This window comes from Leucoraja erinacea, chromosome 18 (assembly GCF_028641065.1).
Source record: "Leucoraja erinacea ecotype New England chromosome 18, Leri_hhj_1, whole genome shotgun sequence".
In the NCBI taxonomy this organism is placed as follows: domain Eukaryota; kingdom Metazoa; phylum Chordata; class Chondrichthyes; order Rajiformes; family Rajidae; genus Leucoraja; species Leucoraja erinaceus.
The window spans coordinates 38,959,774-38,978,743 of NC_073394.1; the positions used below are offsets into that span (position 1 = coordinate 38,959,774).

An 18,970-nucleotide genomic window follows, 5' to 3' on the forward strand; every position below is an offset into this window, starting at 1 on the left:
CAACCATAATGCAAAGTTTGTGATCAATCATAGATGCTGAGATAGGGTTAAGGTTAGTGATGTGCAGTGTTGAAGAGTTTTGTGGTTGCTGGGAAGAAGCTGTTCTTGAACATGGAGGCCACGGTTTTCAGTCTCCTGTATCTACCTCCCAATGGTACTAACTTTCAACAATCTAACCATCACATAGAAGCTCTCAGCCACAAGGTCCATCTCTGCCTCTCAGACACACTCTGGCTGGAACTCAATGGCTTATTTACCGAAGCTACTGATTTAATGTTCCCATTTTTACTTTTATCATGAAGACTGGGCTTTTAAGAACGTTTATCTTCCTTTTTTTATTAAACGGCTTCTCTTAAGCTTTGCTTTGCTTCCAGTTGTCCTTCAGCATGTGTGCCCGCTACCTCCCACATTGGGATGCGTTTGAAATGGAACAGCAAAGAGTTGTGCTAATGGCTTGCCGTCTGTTCCTCCAATATCTAAATTATGAAAAGAGGCACATAAAGTAAACATCAAATCTTCAAAGGTGGCTTCAGTGATTGTAAAAAGATCAAAAGGGAGTGTTTTGTTGGATTCCTTTGTCAGTGTGGCCACTCAAATCCCAGCCTGGTTTACAGTGATATAACCAACAGCAAGCAATTTACTCACCAACAGTGTTTCCCAGTTAAACTGCAGGTAACTTGAAAATCTCTCTTTAGAGTCTTTAGAGATATAGCGTGGAAACAGGCCCTTCAGCCCACTGAGTCCGTGCCAACCAGCAAACACCCCGTACACTAGCACTATCCAACACGTTAAGGATAATTTACCTTTTTTACCAAAGTCAATTAAGCGACAAACCTGCACGTCTTTGGAATGTGGGAGCAAACCAGAGCTCCCAGAGAGAACCCACGTGGCCACAGGGAGAAATTACAATCTCCATACAGACAGCTTTCTTAGTCAGGATCGATCTTTAACTAAACTAAATTGTCAACTAACGATAGACGCAAAGTGCTGGAGTAACAACGGAATAGGCAGCATCTCTGGAGAGAAGGAATGGGTGACGTTTCGGGTCGAGACCCAATTTCAGATTGAGGTCAGCCCAATTTTGGCTGATCAGTTTACGATAAAACTAAAAGACGCACTAATTGGTTTATATTTTACAGTAACATGCATTTGTATCTATAGCATGTATGCACTCTTACTTTAAAAGGAACATGATCACACAAGCCAGACTCCCCCACCGTTGGCTCCATCTACACTTTACACTACTTTGGGAAAGAGCCAGCATAAGCAAAGACCTTTCCCACCCCAGTCATTCCCACCCCAAGCTCTCTCCCGTATCCCATTGGGGCAGAAGAAACAAAATCTTGACAGCGCGCACCACCAGATTCAGAATTGCTTCTTCCCTGCTGAATAGTCTTCCCATAAGCTAGGATATCATCCCAATCTTCCAACCTACCTCATTGCAGATATTGATTTTTTTCTCTGTTACTGCAGCAATAAATTGCTGTAGCACTAAATTCTGTTTTATTTGACATAGTCATATAGAATATATTCACAGAGATAGAACCTTTCCATTCCATGTATATGTTCAAATGTCATTTAGATGTTGTTATAGTACCTGCCTCAACCATCTCCTCGGGCAGCTCGTTCCATGTCCCCAGCACCCTCTGTGCGAAAAAGTTGCCCTTCAGGTTCCTATTAAATCTTTCTCATCTCACCTTAAACTTATGTCCTCTGGTTCGTCATTCCTCTATCCTGGGTAGAAGACTGTGTGTTCACCCTTTTTATTCCACTCAGATGCTCATGTTTTGCCAGCGGAGCCTACGCCAGACTCAGGAAAAGAGTCTTTGAAGACCGAGACCTAAAGGCTCAAACAACGTTCCTTTAGGAAGGAGATGAGGAGGAATTTATTTAGCCAGAGGGCGGTAAATCTGTGGAATTCATTGCAACAGACGGCTGTGGAGGACAAGTAAATGGATATTTTTAAGGCAGAGATAGATAGATTCTTGATGAGTATGGGTGTCAGGGCTTATGGGGAGAAGGCAAGAGAATGGGAAGGATAGGTCAGCCATGATTGAATGGCAGAGTAGATGATGGGCCGAATGGCCTAAAGGGCCAGTCCCACTTGGGCGACCTAATCCGCGAGTCCAGAAGAGTGTCTTCGACCTTCAAGCTCGAGGGCACTCGCCTGGCAAGCCTCGAGCTGGATCGACCGGCCGCGTTGAAACAGCGAGCTGGATATAACTACCTCCCTTGATATTATATTAAAATTATTAATTTGCTCCTTTTACCCCAATTTACTTCCTTTTACCGAACTGAACTCACTGTGGAATGAAGTAAGTGAAAGTGGCGGTTAGAGAGTGTGAGGCCTCGCATCCTCGGCACTTCTGAGACGCCGGCTCTGTCGCGCTGGCTGTCCCCCCCGCAGCGGTTGAAGATGCGATGTTTGGCTTGCGGCAGCGTGACAGATCCGGGCCGGGCACCAGCGGTTGGGAAAAATGTTGGCGTTTTTGGAGCAGAGGTGGGTGTCAGCAGCCGTTATGGTGGCTGGCCAGCAGGAGGCGACAAAATGAGTGAGTGGGGGATGGAGGATTTTATTTGAAAATGGGTACATAAAAAAAGTAAAAATGTTTTGAGGAGTGCATAATGGAATGTAAAAGGGAATGAGCTAGCGAAATGGAAAATAATGATGGAGTTTCATGACGGAGTGCTGGCGGACCAAGGGAATCAAACACACACCGAATCACACACACACACACACACACACACACACACACACACACACACACACACACACACACACACACACACACACACACACACACGCACACACACACACACACACACACACACACACACACACACACACACACACACACACACACACACACACACACACACACACACACACACACACACACACACACACAGTTTTAATATTATATATAGATGTGATATGATAATAACGTTTAGCGGGCATTTTACCTACCATTAGGTCCTGAAAACTCCAATGAGCCAATCAAAATGCCAGGTCAGCGAAGGAGATAGCCTACGGCTGCTCTCCAGTGCCTGTAAGTAAATAGTGACCCCACTCCACTGCACTATGTGAAAAAGACCTATGCCAACCAAATTATACTCGCGGAAATGTTTTCAATATCCTGAAAATGTTTCCGCGACCTAGCTGAGGCCGCGAGTAGGCGGGAACTTCCCTCGAGCATGAAGGAGAGTTTCAGCTATCTCATAGGACCTCGTGTCGACCATGCTGCGAGTTTGAGTCCAGGGCAAACTCTTCTAAACTTGCAGATTAGGTCGCCCAAGTGGGACAGCCCCTTAATTCTGCTCCTATTACTTATGAACTTATGAACTTACTCTTTTGCCCAGAGCAGAGGAATCGAGAAAAAGAGGATATGGGTTTAAGGCGATGGGGGGAAGCTTTAATATGAACCTGAGGGGTAACATTTTTACACAAAGGATGGTGGGTGTATGGAATGAGTTGACAGAAGAGGTAGTTGATGCAGGCACTATTGCAACATTTAAGAGACATTGAGACAGGTACATGGATAGGACAGGTTTACAGTGATAAAGGCCAAGTGCAGGCAGATGGGACTAGTGTCGCTGGGACATGTTGGTCAATATGGGCAAGTTGGACTGAAGGGCCTGTTTCCACGTTGTATCACTCAGTGTACAGATGTGAGAGGGTGGAATGATCAAGTGATGATTGAGTTGTGTTATAGAGCTTCACAATTGTGCCTCGCTTTAGTAATAATGCTGTTCCGTGAAAAAGGAAGTACATACTTTGAAGGAGGAAACAACTTTAGATGAAGATGCAAAGTGCTGGAGTATCAGCTCTGTGGCTCAGCTCTGTGGAGAGAATGGACAGACTGAAGAAGGTCCCGAACTGAAACGTCGCCTGTCCATTTCCCCAATAGATGCTGCCTGACCCGCAGAGTGCCTCCAGCACTTTGTATTTTGCTCAAGATTCCAGCATCTGCAGTTCCTTGTTCAGAGTGTCTCCGAGGATCCTCCAGTGCTTCTACGCAGCGGTGGTGGAAAGCATCTTGTCCGGGAACATTACCATCTGGTTTGGGAATTGCTCTGCCAAGGACAAGAAGGCTCTGCAGATAGTAGTGTGTTCGGCCGAACGCACTATTGGAACTTCACTCGCCCCCCTGCAGGAACTATACAACAGGAGGTGCAACTCCAGAGCAAATAAAATCATGGGAGACCCCTTCCACCCTTGCAACGGACTGTTCCAGCTGCTACGGTCAGGCAAACGCCTCCGTTGCCATGCTGTGAGAACGGAGAGGTTGAGAAGGAGTTTCTTCCCAGAGGCCATTCGGACTGTAAACGCCTATCTCACCAGGGACTAACTCTACTGAACGTTTTTCCTTCCATTATTTATTATGTAAAAGAATATGTGTGTTATGATTGTGTTTATAATTTGTTTGGTTGTTTTGTTGTTTGTCTTTGCACAAAAGTCCGCGAGCATTGCCACTTTCATTACACTGCACATCTCGTATGTGTATGTGACAAATAAACTTGACTTGACTTGACTCCTTGTGTCTCTAAACAATTTGTGGTAACCTGGGCAGCACAGTGGTGTAGCTGAATTCATTGCCACAGCTCACAGCACCGGAGACCCAGGTTCGATCCTGACCTCAGGTGGTGCTTTGTGTGATGGTCGGCGTGGACTCGATGGATCAAAGGGCTTGCTTCCGCACTGTATATCTGAAGTAAACTTTAGAGGCTGTGAAATGTTGTATCTGGACTGACACAAAGCAAGTCACCCAATGTTACTGTTGGCATTGATGTGTTTTCTTGAATCATAGGATTAGTCCCAATCAAAAAAGACTTTATAAAAAGCCATGAAGATCAGAGGTGTCTACAGAGAGGCTAATAAAATGGTGACTACAAAAATCTAGGATTTCTTTGCCTTTTAAGCAGTTGCATTAAATTTACAAATAAGGGTGATTACAGTCAGGAATAAAAACTACTGGTGATAATCCGCTGGATAAATCTCTCAGGCGGCAGCATTCAGATTACGAGTAAATTTGGAGTATAATATTAACAGCAGTGTTTCCGTATGCCCAGTGTATGTTAATAATAATAATAATAATAATAATAATTTTATTTATAGAGCACTTTAAAAACAAACATAGCTGCAACAAAGTGCTGTACATCACTAATCATTGACAAAAAAGTTAATACACACCAAAAATAACAATCAAAAGAAATAGTAGGAAAAGACATGTAAAATAAAGAAACATCAAAAACACCACAAACAGAAGCAAAGCCTCAGGCATGGTCAAAAGCCAGGGAGTACAAATGCATTTTAACACTGGATTTGAAGATGGACAGTGAGGGGGCCTGTCTGATGTGCAGCGGCAGGGTGTTCCAGAGTGCCGGAGCAGCAACAGAGAAGGCTCTATCCCCTCTGAGCCTCCGACTAGACCTCGGTACCTCCAGGAGCAGCTGACCAGCTGACCTGAGGGACCGGGCAGGAGTGTATGGGTGGAGCAGCTCAGAGAGGTAAGGCGGGGCGAGCCCATTCAGAGATTTAAAAACAAATAACAGTAACTTAAAATGAACCCGAAAGTGCACCGGGAGCCAGTGTAGGGAGGCCAGCATTGGCGATATGTGCTCCCTCTTTCGAGTCCCTGTTAAAAGGCGAGCAGCAGCATTCTGAACCAACTGGAGACGAGCCAGTGAAGAACGAGCAACACCAAAATAGAGCGCGTTACAGTAATCCAGCCTAGATGTAATAAAGGCATGGATTACTGTCTCAAAATGCTGCCGCTCGAGAATGGGCTTCACCTTCGCCAGCTTCCTTAGGTGAAAGAAGCTGGACTTAACCACCGCGCATATTTGGCGATCTAATTTAAAGCCACTGTCCATCCTAAAACCCAGGTTCACAACTGTTGGCTTCACGTACCTTGACAATGGACCTAAATCAACAAATGGAGGTTCACGGCAGCCATTGGGATCAAATAAAATCACCTCTGTCTTCTTTTCATTAAATCCAAGAAAGTTTAGGGCCAACCAGGACTTAATGTCATCAAAACAAGACAGAAGCGATTTTACAGAAAAGGCATCTTCCCCCCTCAGCGGCAAATAAAGCTGGGTATCATCTGCATAACAGTGGAAGGAGATGCCATGCTTTCTAAGGATGGAACCCAGAGGAAGTATGTACAGCGAGAAAAGCAGGGGCCCCAGAATCGAACCCTGTGGAACCCCATATGACAGGGGAGCGGAAGAGGATTCAAACCCAGCAAGGCTAACACACATGGTTCTGCCCGCCAGATAGGACCTGAACCATCCCAGGGCACTGTCGCAGATGCCCACTAACTGCTGTAGCCGAGATAATAAGATATTATGGTCCACCGTATCAAAGGCGGCAGACAAGTCCAGCAGGACAAGAACCACACAATCCCCAGAATCATTAGCCAGGAGGATATCGTTAAAAACCCTTAGCAATGCTGACTCCGTGCTGTGCATGGTTTTAAATCCAGACTGGAAGATCTCCCGAATATCATGCTCCTCCAGGAATAGTTTTAGCTGAGCATAAACAACTCTCTCCAGTAATTTAGAAATAAAAGGCAATTTCGAGATGGGTCTAAAATTGGCCAGAACAGATTGATCCAGGCCAGGTTTCTTAAGTAGTGGTTGCACTACCGCATGCTTAAAACTCACGGGGACAACCCCAGAACACAAACTGCTGTTAATAATGGTAAGAACCGACTGCCCTATACTAGAGAAAACCTCCTTAAAAAGATGTGGAGGGACCGCATCACAAGGAGAACCCGATGGCTTAATATGGGAAACCACATCCTTTAAATACGATATAGTCACAGGCTCAAACTTGTTGAATACCACCAGGCAAGGGACCGAAACAGAAGGGTCAGAGGCAGGTGCTGAAATGTTAGCCCTTAAGGAAACAACCTTATCAACAAAAAAGTGCAGGAAGTCATTACACATTTCAGGTGAAGCTTCCAGACAGACAGGCTGCGGGGCATTTAGAACAGAGTCAATGATTTCAAATAGCACACGAGGGTTGTTACACTTTGACACAATAATTTTAGACAGGTACTCTCTCTTGGCCTTTTTAACACTGTTTTGGTAGTGACGCCAACAGTCCCTGAGAATTTGAAGTGAAACCTGTAGCCTGTCCTTCCTCCACTTTCGCTCAGCTCTACGACACTCCCGTCGTGCTGCACGAGTCACTGCACTGAACCAGGGTTCAGGTTTAGCCCTCGGCTTCAATGATCTTAACGGAGCCACAGAGTCCAGTATAGTCCTGCATGAAGAATGAAACCACGAACTAATCTCCTCCGTACCAAGAGGAATGGACGCAGAGGGGGCGCAGAGCTGATCGAAAGCAGCAGAGAACTTGCCAGCAGTAAAAGGGCTAAAAGACATGTTAACAGTAAAGACATGCTTTATGTTTGTAATTCAATATGCTGAAACCATAGCACATCAAGTTCCTTAAAAACCATTCATTCATTGAAGATAGACACAAAATGTTGGAGGAACTCAGCAGGACAGGCAGCATCTCTGGAGAAAAGGAATGGGTGACATTTCGGGTCGAGACTCTTCTTCAGACAGTCAGGGGAGAGGGAGTGTAGATATGGAAGATAAGGTGACAGATCAAAGCAGTAAAATGACAGATCAATGCAGATGTTGATAAGGAAATGTAGACTGGCTCATTGTTAACTGAGGGGAAGGTGACAACGAGGTATAAAAATCAGTAATATTCAATCAGCTGGACAATAGAACTAGTCGGAGAAGTGGGATGGGAGAGGGTTGGTGAGAGAGGGGAAGTTATTGGATTCATAACATAACTTGAAGAGTTTTCCTGGTGAGCATCTCTTAGACACAGCACACATTCATAATCTCTTAGAGCAGAACACAGAACACAGAACACAGAACAGTGCACATGGGAACAGGCCCTTCGACCCACAATGTCTGTGTCAATTATGCTGCCAAATTAAACTAATCTCCTACAATCTCATCCTCAAGTACCTTCTACATTTTGTTAGAGTCCCTGCCTCAACTACGTCCTATGGCATCTTGTTCCACAAAACCACCAATTAGGTGCAGGAGGAGGCCATTCGGCCCTTCGAGCCAGCACCGCCATTCATTGTGATCATGGCTGATCGTCCCCAATCAATAACCCGTGCTTGCCTCCTCCCCATATCCCTTGATTCTGCTAGCCCCTAGAGCTCTATCTAACTCTCTCTTAAATACATCCAGTGACTTGGCCTGAATTCCACAAATTCACAACTCTCTGGGTGAAAAAGTTTTTCCTCACCTTAGTCTTAAATGGCTTCCCCTTTATTCTAAGACTGTGGCCCCTGCTTCTGGACTTGCCCAACATTGGGAACATTTTTCCTGCAATCTAGCTTGTCCAGTCCTTTTATAATTTTATATGTTTCTATAAGGTGCCCCCTCATCCTTCTAAACTCCAGTGAGTACAAGCCTTGTCGTTTCAATCTTTCCTCATATGACAGTCCCAGTGATCAATCTCGTGAACCTACGCTGCACTGCCTCAAACACAAGGACATTCACTCTATCTATTCCCCTCATTGGATTGGATTGGATTCAATTTTATTGTTATTGCCCTTTTCAGTGCAATGGAATGGTTTAGCCTGCAGTCATAACATAGAATAAATAACAAAACAAACACTCAACACAGTTTAAAGTCCCAAAGTCATTGTCTCTTCCCTCCTTGCTCTCCCTCTGCGCTGAGGCAATCCAGGCCTCCGATGTTGTGACCCCGCCGGGTGATGGTGAGCAAGTCCCGCGGCTGAATCTGAGTTCCGCAAACGGGCCGGTTCAAACTCCGCGGCCCGGGGCGGTCGAAGCTGCCGAAGCTGCCGCCCTCCAGTCCAGCGGACGCAGCTGTAGTTGCGGGAGCTCCGGAAAAACAGGTCACCAACCTGGGACCTGCGAGCTCCCGACGATGTCGTCTACAGGCCCGCTGCCGAGCCTCCGAAGTCGGGTCGGAAGTTGGGTCGCCCCGCAACCACAGCCCCAAAGTCGACCAGCCTCATGTTGGTAAGTCCTCGCTGGCTCTGCCTCCGGAGCCTTGAGGTCGGTCCCAGTTGGAGGCCGCCAGCTCCGCGATAGGCCTCAGCGCAGACGGACACGGAGACGGGGGATACGGCAAGAAAGGTCGCATCCCCCCCCCGAAGGAAGAATCAAAACCCATGTTACACCCACCCCCCCCCCCCCCCACACACATACACAACTAAATAAACTGAAATAAACTGTAACAACGGGACAAAGGAAAACAAAAAAAGAAAAGACAAACGGACTGCAGGCGAGCCGCAGCTGCAAGGCAGTGCTGCCACTTCTGGAATGGCTTTATACACCTGTATTAGATCATCCTTCAGCCTCCTACACCCTAAGGAACAAAGTTCTAGCCTGCCCAACCTCTCCCTATAGCTCAGGCCCTCGAGTCCTGGCAACATCCTCGTGAATTGTCTCTGCGCTCTGCATCTCATCTCTCAGCTTTGGCACAGTTCAAATGGTGTTGTCCTCATATCCACATTGAGAATCCATGGCACTCTTGACCTACTCCCACCTGTGATTAGTGGTACGACTTTGCGGTTTTGCAAGTAACTTTGCCAGAATTGCCACATGGATGTTCCTATGTGATCACTTTCTCTGCCTGGTGAAACTTCCAGCAAACCCATAATCGATGGCGCCATTGACTATTCCATCACAGCCTGGTTTGACAACTCGATCGCCATCATGGGTACTGCCCTCCCCACCACACACTGCCTGCTCCATCACGGGTACTGACATCCCCACCATTGAAGGGGTCTACAGGAGTCACTGCCTCAAGAAGGCAGCCGGCATCATCAGAGACCCACACCACCCTGACCACGCTCCCATTTCACTCCCGCCTTCGGGAAGAAGGTACAGGAGCCTGAAAACTGTAACGTCCAGGTTCAGGAGCAGCTTCTTCCCTACAACCATCAAGCTATTGAACACTACAACTTCAAATAAGCTCTGAATTATGTAGACTTGTGCATTATATATGTGTTTGCTCTATTATACGTACATATAATACACATTAACTATTTTGGTATTTACTATGGTATTTACAGTGCACTGAAAACGGTGTCTGAGACGGGCCGGGAAGATCATCAAAGACCCCTCACACCCCAACCATGGACTGTTTGCCCTCCTCCCATCAGGGAGGCGGTACAGGAGCCTCAGGTCACGTACTAGTAGGATGAGGAACAGCTTCTACAATTATACAATCACATTGCTGAACTCGGAGTCCCACCGATAGATTTCTCCGGTCCCTCCGTCCCCATTGTTTAATTATTCTGCATTTTTTTGATTATTCTGTATCTTCTCTCTTTCTATTTTCTTTTATTTTTTATTTTTATTTATTTTTTAATTTCTTTATGCACAACTACTATGGACTGACGCAAAACTGCATTTCGTTGTACTCATACTTGTATTTGTGCGATGACATTAAAGTTGAATTGAATTGAATTGAACTGTGTTTACATACCTGTTGTGCTGTTGCTAATACGAATTCCATTGTTCCGTTTCAGTATCTATGACAATAAAACACTCTTAACTTCTTCTTCTTCTTGCATATGGCGTGCACAGCCTTAAGTTGTAGGACAACTTGTTCTATTTGATCTAATTTGATTGTGCACGCCGGGTTGCTTGCATTCGTCGAAACAAGGTGGACAAAGGGAAGGTTACAATCTTTTACCCCTCTTGACTCTTGAAAATGCCAAAAGAACTTTCCTTCTCCTCTGCTATACATCTCTTCAAAAGTTGCCGTGATCACTTTGACTATCCACAACATAGATCACCATGGTCAGACCCTTGCTCTCTGTCCCAAAGCAGGTAATGATACCACAGCCACTTTATTCTCGAATTGAATGAATGCCACGCCCCAGGATTCTGCCCCAACTCAAGAGCCAGCGATTCCTCTATCAATGGAATCCTTAAAGATTTCCTTGAATTGCTGATTTTTCTATTTGGTATGAAAGATACTTAAATAAAACGCATTCTGCTACCATTCTTCTCTCTGCCCATCTTCATTCATTTCTCCTGCTCCAGTCTTGCAACTTGTCACTTCTTCCTGAGCATCTTCCTGGTCCCATTCACCACCTCTTCGACCTGCAAGTAACTAACTTTAGCACCCTGCTTTGAAGTACTGCCTTGATCTTGCATTAGTGACATAACGCGTGCGGTTAGTAATTCTTAATTGAAACCCATTCCATTCCCACAAGTGAATCTGTTACAATTTTATCTGAGTGAACACATTTCGACTTTCAAAGACAATAAGTTCTTGGCTATATTTACTGTAGTTTCAGAAACACACCTTTCACTCGTTGCAATACTATTCTGCGAATTCTCAATCCCGTTCACTTCACTTCAGCAATCATCAAACTACCCTGGAATTGGCGATTGTTTGAAAGATACAACAGGAAAACATGCCCTTCGGCCTATCAAATTCTTGGCTCTTAATTCCGAGTGTGTTGAAATCACCTGAGTTGTGATGGAGATTCCAGTATAATTGTAGTTTTAGGTATGAAGCTTACTGCAAAATGAAACATTTAAAACAATTATTTTGCAACTTTCAACAATCCAGGTACACATCTGCCAAAAAATCAAGATTTGGAACAATAGTAGAACCTAAGAACTGCAGATGCTGGTTTATACCAAAGGTAGACACAAAGTGCTGGAGTAACTCAGCGGGTCAGGCAGCAACTCTGGAGAAAAAGGATGGGTGACATTTCGGGTCGGGACCCTTCCTCATCCTTCAGTCTTAATACGGGTGCCTTCTGTACGGAGTTTGTACGTTCCCCACGTGACCTGCGTGGGTTTTCACTGAGCTCTTTGGTTTCCTCCAACACTCCAAAGACGTATAGGTTTGTAGGATAATTGGCTTGGTATAAATATAAATTGTCCCTAGTGTGTCTAGGTAGAATAATGTTAGTGTGTGGGGATTGCTGGTCGATGCGGACTCGATGGGCCAAAGGGTCTGTTTACGCGCTTTTATCTCTAAAACTAAAACTAAACTAAAAATCTGAAATGTTGCCCAATCTTTTTCTCCATTTGGAACCATCACAAGAAGTTAGACACAAAATGCTGAAGTAACTCAGCGGGGCAGGCAGCATCTCCGGAGAGAAGGAACGGGTGCCGTTCTTCAGAAACTTCACCCATTCCGTCTCTCCAGAGATGCTGCCCGTCCCACTGCGTTGCTCCAGAATTTTGTGTCTATCTTCGGTTGAAACCAGCATCTGCAGTCCCTTCCCGCACAATAACCAGACGTTTGCAGGATGCGTTACTGGTAAGAAGTAGGTTTTACGCAATCCAACAAGTAAGAGGTCTCCAACCGCAGTGAGTTACAAGCAGCTTGCAACCGCATTAATTTGACAAACATACCAAGGGCTGTGGATTTTGTGCACACCAAGATATAATTATGCTTCTTGGAGAGTTACTGCAGCAACCCAGAGAGCCTGAACACACTGTAGATCTCCTGGGAAGTCCACACCCTGCGGGAAATACTAAACTGGTTTATTTTCCAATGAGCAATTTTGTTCAAAGGGACCTGGCAAATTCTGTTTAGACACTCTTCCTGCAATTAAGAATGCAGCTAATTAATCAGGCAAATAGATTTGGGCTCTTAGATGCCTCCAAATTGTTCAATTATATGCAAACATGAATTTGTAAATATACCTCCAGCTTTAAATATGATAATTTATTTTCCTCAGCTGCATGGCTATAAATGTTTTGTTTTTATTTATGAAAGTCCCCGCAACGAGAGGGAGAAAATCAGCTGAGAAAAGTGATGTGTTGAAACCCTGGATGGACATATGTTTCAAGACCATGAATGCAACTGATTCCAGTTATTGGCTCAGCGTGTTTAAAGCGCAAAACAGTAATCAGATTTGACACTTTACTGGCACTATTTAACAATTTCACTGACAGTGCTGTAGCACTGGTTGAAATTAAGATAAATTAATCCATGCAAAACAGCACGTCACAATTATCTGTGCCAAAACTGCACTAATCCCCAGATATAAGTATATATAAAATGTGGGGGGAAATATCCTATTCTTCAAAATTGATCTGCAAAAATACACAAATAAAAGAGAATTAAGGTGTCATTGTCTCGAAGGTAAGCTGCAAACTAAAGTGGAAAAAAATAAGCATGTTGGAAATGCGAGGAAGAGCAGATTCTGGAATCTTGAGCAAAACACAAAGTGCTGGAGGAACTCAACGGGACTGGGTAGGGAAGTGGGCAGGCGACATTTTGGGTTGGAATCCTTTACAGAAGGCACGATGCTGTGTGTGATAACATTGATTGAGGAAGATCATCGTAATTTTGTCATGATTTGGAGTCCTGTCAGTTGTACTTCATATCTCACCGCCACTATATTCACAGTGAATTCACAGCTTTTTCTCACATCTGTTTTAAAAATCTTATTTTTCTTTAATAAAAATCAACGTCAAAAATTATCGTTCAAGAATCATCAGTCAAAGTCCAGTTTAGTTTAGAGATACAGCGCGGAAACTGGCCCTTCGGCCCACTGGGTCCGTGCCGATCAGTGATCCCCGCACATTAACACCATCCTACACACACTAGGGACAATTTACAATTATTTCAAGCCAATTAACCTACAAACCTGTACGTCTTTGGAGTGTGGGAGGAAACCGAAGATCTCGGCGAAAACCCACACAGGTCACGGGGAGAACGTACAAACTCTGTACAGGCAGGACCTGTAGTCGGGGTACAACCTATGTCTCCAACACTGCAAACCCTGTAAGGCAGCAACTCTACCACTGTGCCACCGTACCGTCATAGTCTAAAACGGTGGTGCAGCAGTAGTGTTGTTGCCTCACAGCGCCAGAGACCCGGGTTCGATCCTGACTACGGGTACTGTCTGTACGGAGTTTTTACATTCTCCCTGTGACCGTGTGGGTTTTCTCCGGGAGCTCCAGTTTCCTCCCACACTCCAAAGACATTGAGGTTTGTAAGTTAATTGACTTCAGTAAACTGTTCCAAGTGTGTAGAATAGTGCAAGTGTATGGGGTGATCGCTTCTTGGCGTGGACTCAGTGGGCTAAATGGCCTGTTTCCATGCTGTATCATAAAGTCCAAAAATGTTTTTTGGAAACTCCCATCAACAATTTCTGGCTTCTGCTGATACTAACTCTGGAACAATGCAAAGGCTCTTTCCCCAGTGGCATTACAGGCATTGGCAATGAAACAGGATGAAGAGATGTGATTACAGCCCATAATAAATATCCTCTCTGTAGTTACACATCCTATACTCATCAATCGGTACAGCTTACTTTACCACAAGTTGATCGTTGCTGCCACTTATTTAATTTGTCAATATTCTAATGATAATATTCACCACTGGGAAGCGAGTGTGCCATTAACTTTTTGTCGGGAAAATATTGAATTGATTGAGACAGCATGGACATGGATCCTTCAACCCACCCGTCTACACCGACCATCAATCACCTACCTATCTATGCCACCCATTGTGGCGCAGCGGTAGAGTTGCTGCCTTGTAGCGGCACAGATCCGAGTTCGATCCTGACTACAGGTGCTGCCTGTATGGGGTTTTGTACGTTCTCCCCGTGACCTCGGTGGGTTTTCTTCAGGAGCTCCGGTTTCCTCCCTGGTACAAGTTTGTAGGTTAACTGGCATGGTAAAATTGGAAATTGTCCCTGGAGTGTGTAGGGTTGTGTTCGTGTGCGGGGATCGCTGGGAGGACGGCCTCTAAGCTAATCTCTAAACACTCATAATTTTATATACTTCTATCAGGCCTCCCCTCAAACTCTGATGCTCCAGAGAAAACAATCCAAGTTTGTCGAACATCTCCTTAAAGCTAATACCCTCTTATCCAGGCAGCATTCTGGTAAATTCCAGGACCACTGGCCACTGCCCACACAACTCCTGACCACAGTTAGAGATCCAGGCATGAGGCATTCACTTCCCATCTCATGGGACGAATGGACATTTTATTCTTTGTAAAGAAAAATCTCAAAAAATTCTAAAACTCTCCATTAAAGACCCGCGAGGAATTGCCGACTTGTAGACCCAGCGCAGGCTATCACGACAACCAACCTCCCTTCCATTGGCTCCATCTACACATCACACACTACCTCGGCAAGGCCACCAGCATAATCAAGGACCAGCCTCACCCCTCTTCTCCTCTCTCCCATCAGGCAAGAGGTACAGAATTTTGAAAACACACACCTACAGATTCAGGGACAGTTTCTTCACAGCTGTTATCAGGCAACTAAACCGTCCTTTCACCAACTAGAGGGCGGTCCTGACCATGTTTACCTCATTGCAGACTGAACTATCTTTAATCGAACTTTACCTTGCACTAAATGTTTTGCCCTTATCCTTTATCTGTACACAGTGGACGCCTTGATTATAATTGTAATCGTGGTTGTATGGTCTTTTCACTGACTGGATAGCACGCAACAAAAGATTTCACTGTACGTCAGCACACGTGACAATAATAAATTAAACTAAATTATACTAGTCTTTTGCGGATGTCCCAGAGAACTCCTACAGTTGTTCCCCGTCTGTTATTTTATTCAGCTTCTCAACAAACATCACAATACAGTGTGGTTGTAGCAGATGTAAAGTGTTATTCACGATGCAAGCACGTACAAGCTCATTTTCACAGATATACCCATTTAGCAAGCTCACAAAAGATAGACACAAAATGCTGGAGTCACTCAGCATATCTGGATAGAAGGAACGGGTGACTTTTCGGGTCGAGACCCTTCTTCAGACTGATGAAACCAAGTTCACATGCTCAGTTAAACCATCGGTGGAAGATCAGTGTAAAACAAACATCCTTCCCTGAGAATGAGGGAAGAGACATAAAGATATTTGGCACAAATGATTCTCTTGCATCTCCATATGACCAGCTGAAGTAGAGCATTGAGAACAGCATTCCACCGTATGGCAAATGCTTCAGAAATAGATAAAAGGACTCAAGGATAGGAGAAAACTGTTGAGAAATTGAAGCTCCCTGGATAACCTCTTGAAAGCCCTTAAATCCCTGCCAATGCACAAGTGCACTTTGAATACTCATCTAATCCTCAAAAATATGGAAGTTGAAGCTTTGGTAAAAAACAGACACTTTTTTTTCTTCTTCCCATGACATTAGTCTTTCCAAGTTTTCATTTGCATGAAAGCTTGCTGGTGGTTTTCAAAAGAATCAAAGGATTATAAACAGTACAAACAAACGCAGCAACTAATGGCTTTCTCTTAATAATTGTCAAAACTACAGACGTATCGCAACATCACTTAAAACCGTCTTACTTTGAACCTAATTCTCTACAAAGTGGGAATACCAGAGGCTGGGCAAGGAATCACACCCAAAAGACTGATAAATGCACACAATTCTTCAAACAATTCTGAAAATACCATTTCATCATTCTGAACTAAATAGCGAATTGCAGCTCGGAACTTTACATTAAACATATACACAGAACTGGTGAAAATGCATAAATATTTGTAAAAAGTGACTGAAGTTCAAACAAGGTATAATTAAAGTCTATAACATTTCAGTGTTTGTGGTTGCTTGCCAATTGCATGGAGACATACACCTGTAGGGGAAGGATATAATGCAAATTCCTTTGCATTACTGAACGCCGAGCATGTTACAAGGGATTTGTCCCACTGTACAACCAATACTTTGTCTTGTACAATCAGGAAAACGCTTGCATTTATGTAGAGATTCGGTGGCAGCACGGTGCCACAGCGGCCTTTACAGCGCCAAAGTCCCCGGTTCCATCTTGACTATGGGTACTGTCCGTACGAAGTTTGCACGTTCTCCCGTGACCTGCGTGGGTTTTCTCCGTGATCTTCGGTTTCCTCCCACACTCCAAAGATGTACAGGTATGTAGGTTAATTAGCTTGGTATAAATGTAAATTGTCCTTAGAGCGTGTAGGATAGTGTTAATATGCGGGGATCGCTGGTCAGAGCGGACACGGTGGGCCGAGGGGCCTGTTTCCGCGCTGTTTCTCTAAAACTAAAAACTAAAACTCAAACAACCTCAGAATCCCCAATGCTCCATCCATCCAAATATTTGTTAATCATTATTCTGAGATACAAACTATGATATCCGTTTGGCCCAACAAGACCAGAGAGTCAATAATTGAGACATGCATTGAGAGAGAAAAATAGATCAGCCATTGAATGGTGGAGCAGATTTGATGGGCTGAATGGCAACATTTGACTCCGATGTCTTATGGTCTAAATATTCACCAGGACACTGGTGAGAGGTTTGTTCCTCTTATTATAAATAGCATCACAATCTTTTTTACTCCACCTAAGTTAGATGACCGCTATTTAAACCTCTTATATCATCATCATCTTCATTGTAGCTATCATCAACGGGCACGGTGCCTTACAATGCTGTGTATGACAGTGATCGCAACTTCTACTGAAGTGTGGATGGTCGTTGGCTCGCTAGGAGCTCATCCGCCCTTTGACAGGTCTTGTGTTTGGTCCTGCTGGGGGTCCACAGCCCCCTCCTCACCTGGCAAACCAGGTGGGGGAGACGGCCTATCCGACCATGGAGATGTTAGCACGGGGTTACATGGTACCCGTGGTGGGTGGAACTCCCCCCGACCTGACCAGAATATCATTGGACCCTCCAACATTTTTTGTTAGTTTAGTTTAGTTTAGGTTAGAGATACAGCGTGGAATCTGGCCCTTCAGCCCAACGAGTCTGTGCTAACCAACGATTATCCATTCACGCTACTTCTATCCAACATACTGGGGGCAATTTTGCAGGGGGCCAATAAACACGAAAAACCCTCACGTTTTGGCATGAGATAACCGTAGCAACAGGAGGAAATCCACGCAGTCACAGTGGGAACGTGCAAACTCTGTACGGACATCACCTGTAGTCAGGATCGGACCCGGGTCTCTGGTGCTGTAAGGCAGCAATGCGCCACTGTGCCGCCCCATTGTTTGAGTAGAAACAAGGAACTGCAAATACTAGTTTGTACTAAAGGGCACAAAGTGCTGGAGTAACTCAGCGGCCCAGGCAGCATCTCTGGAGAACATGGATAGGGGTGTTTTGGGTCAGGACCCTTCATGATTATTTCCGACCTGAAACGTCTCCTATCCATGTTCTCCAGAGATGCTGCCTGATCCGCTGAGATATTCCAGCACTTTTTCTCTTCCCATGGCCAATTAAATGTTGGCTCAGTCTGTGAATGAGTGAAATATAAGCGCGCTGCTAATATTCCTTTGTATCTCCTGCTTTAACCACACCTGTTTTAATCGTCTGAATTTATCTACATTCTTACCCTTTATTTTGCTCTTCTTTCCAATTTGGTTCTAGTTGTTCATTATCTCATCTGCTGCCTGGTACACATTCCATCGCATCTCACGCTACAGGAGCAGTGAGGCTGTGTGGAGACTCCCTGCCTGATGACTCACCAGCTTCCAGCTCACAAAGGCAGCCAGCACCATCAGAGACCCACACCACCCTGGCCACACTCCCATCCCACTCCTCCCATTGGGACGAAGGTGCAGGAGCCTGAAAACGATAACGTCCAAGTTCAGGAACGGCTTCTTCCCTACAACCATCATTATTAAACACTACAACCCCCAACTATGCTCCAAACTACATTGACTTGGGAGCATTGGTTTTGTCTTTCTGCACTATTATTCTTCGTTTGCTTTTGTATGATATGTGTGTACATGTGTATATATAGGAATATATATAGGAAGGAACTGCAGATGCTGGTTTAAACTGAAGATAGACACAATGCTGGAGTGACTCAGCGGGACAGGCAGCATCTCTGGAGAGAAGGAATGGTAATGTTTCGGGTCGAGTCTGAAGAAGGCTCTTGACCCGAAACGTTACCCATTCTTTCTCTCCAGTGATGCTGCCTGTCCCGCTGAGTTACTCCTGCATTGTGTCTATACATTTTCTATATATATGTGTATATATGT

General features: G+C 44.7%; 2 protein-coding genes across 2 annotated transcripts in view; both read right to left on the reverse strand.

Annotated features, from left to right (window-relative positions):
* LOC129705947 (ethanolamine kinase 1-like) overlaps positions 1-2,507 on the reverse strand; it is a 217,703-nt gene extending 215,196 nt beyond the window's left edge. The window contains exon 1 of the mRNA XM_055649882.1: positions 2,305-2,507. The gene's annotated coding sequence lies outside the window, so the exon portion shown is untranslated. The remainder of the gene's footprint in view (positions 1-2,304) is intronic.
* Positions 1-18,970, reverse strand: part of LOC129705980 (ethanolamine kinase 1-like) — a 125,617-nt gene that overhangs the window by 43,167 nt on the left and 63,480 nt on the right. The gene's annotated exons all lie outside the window — the stretch shown is intronic.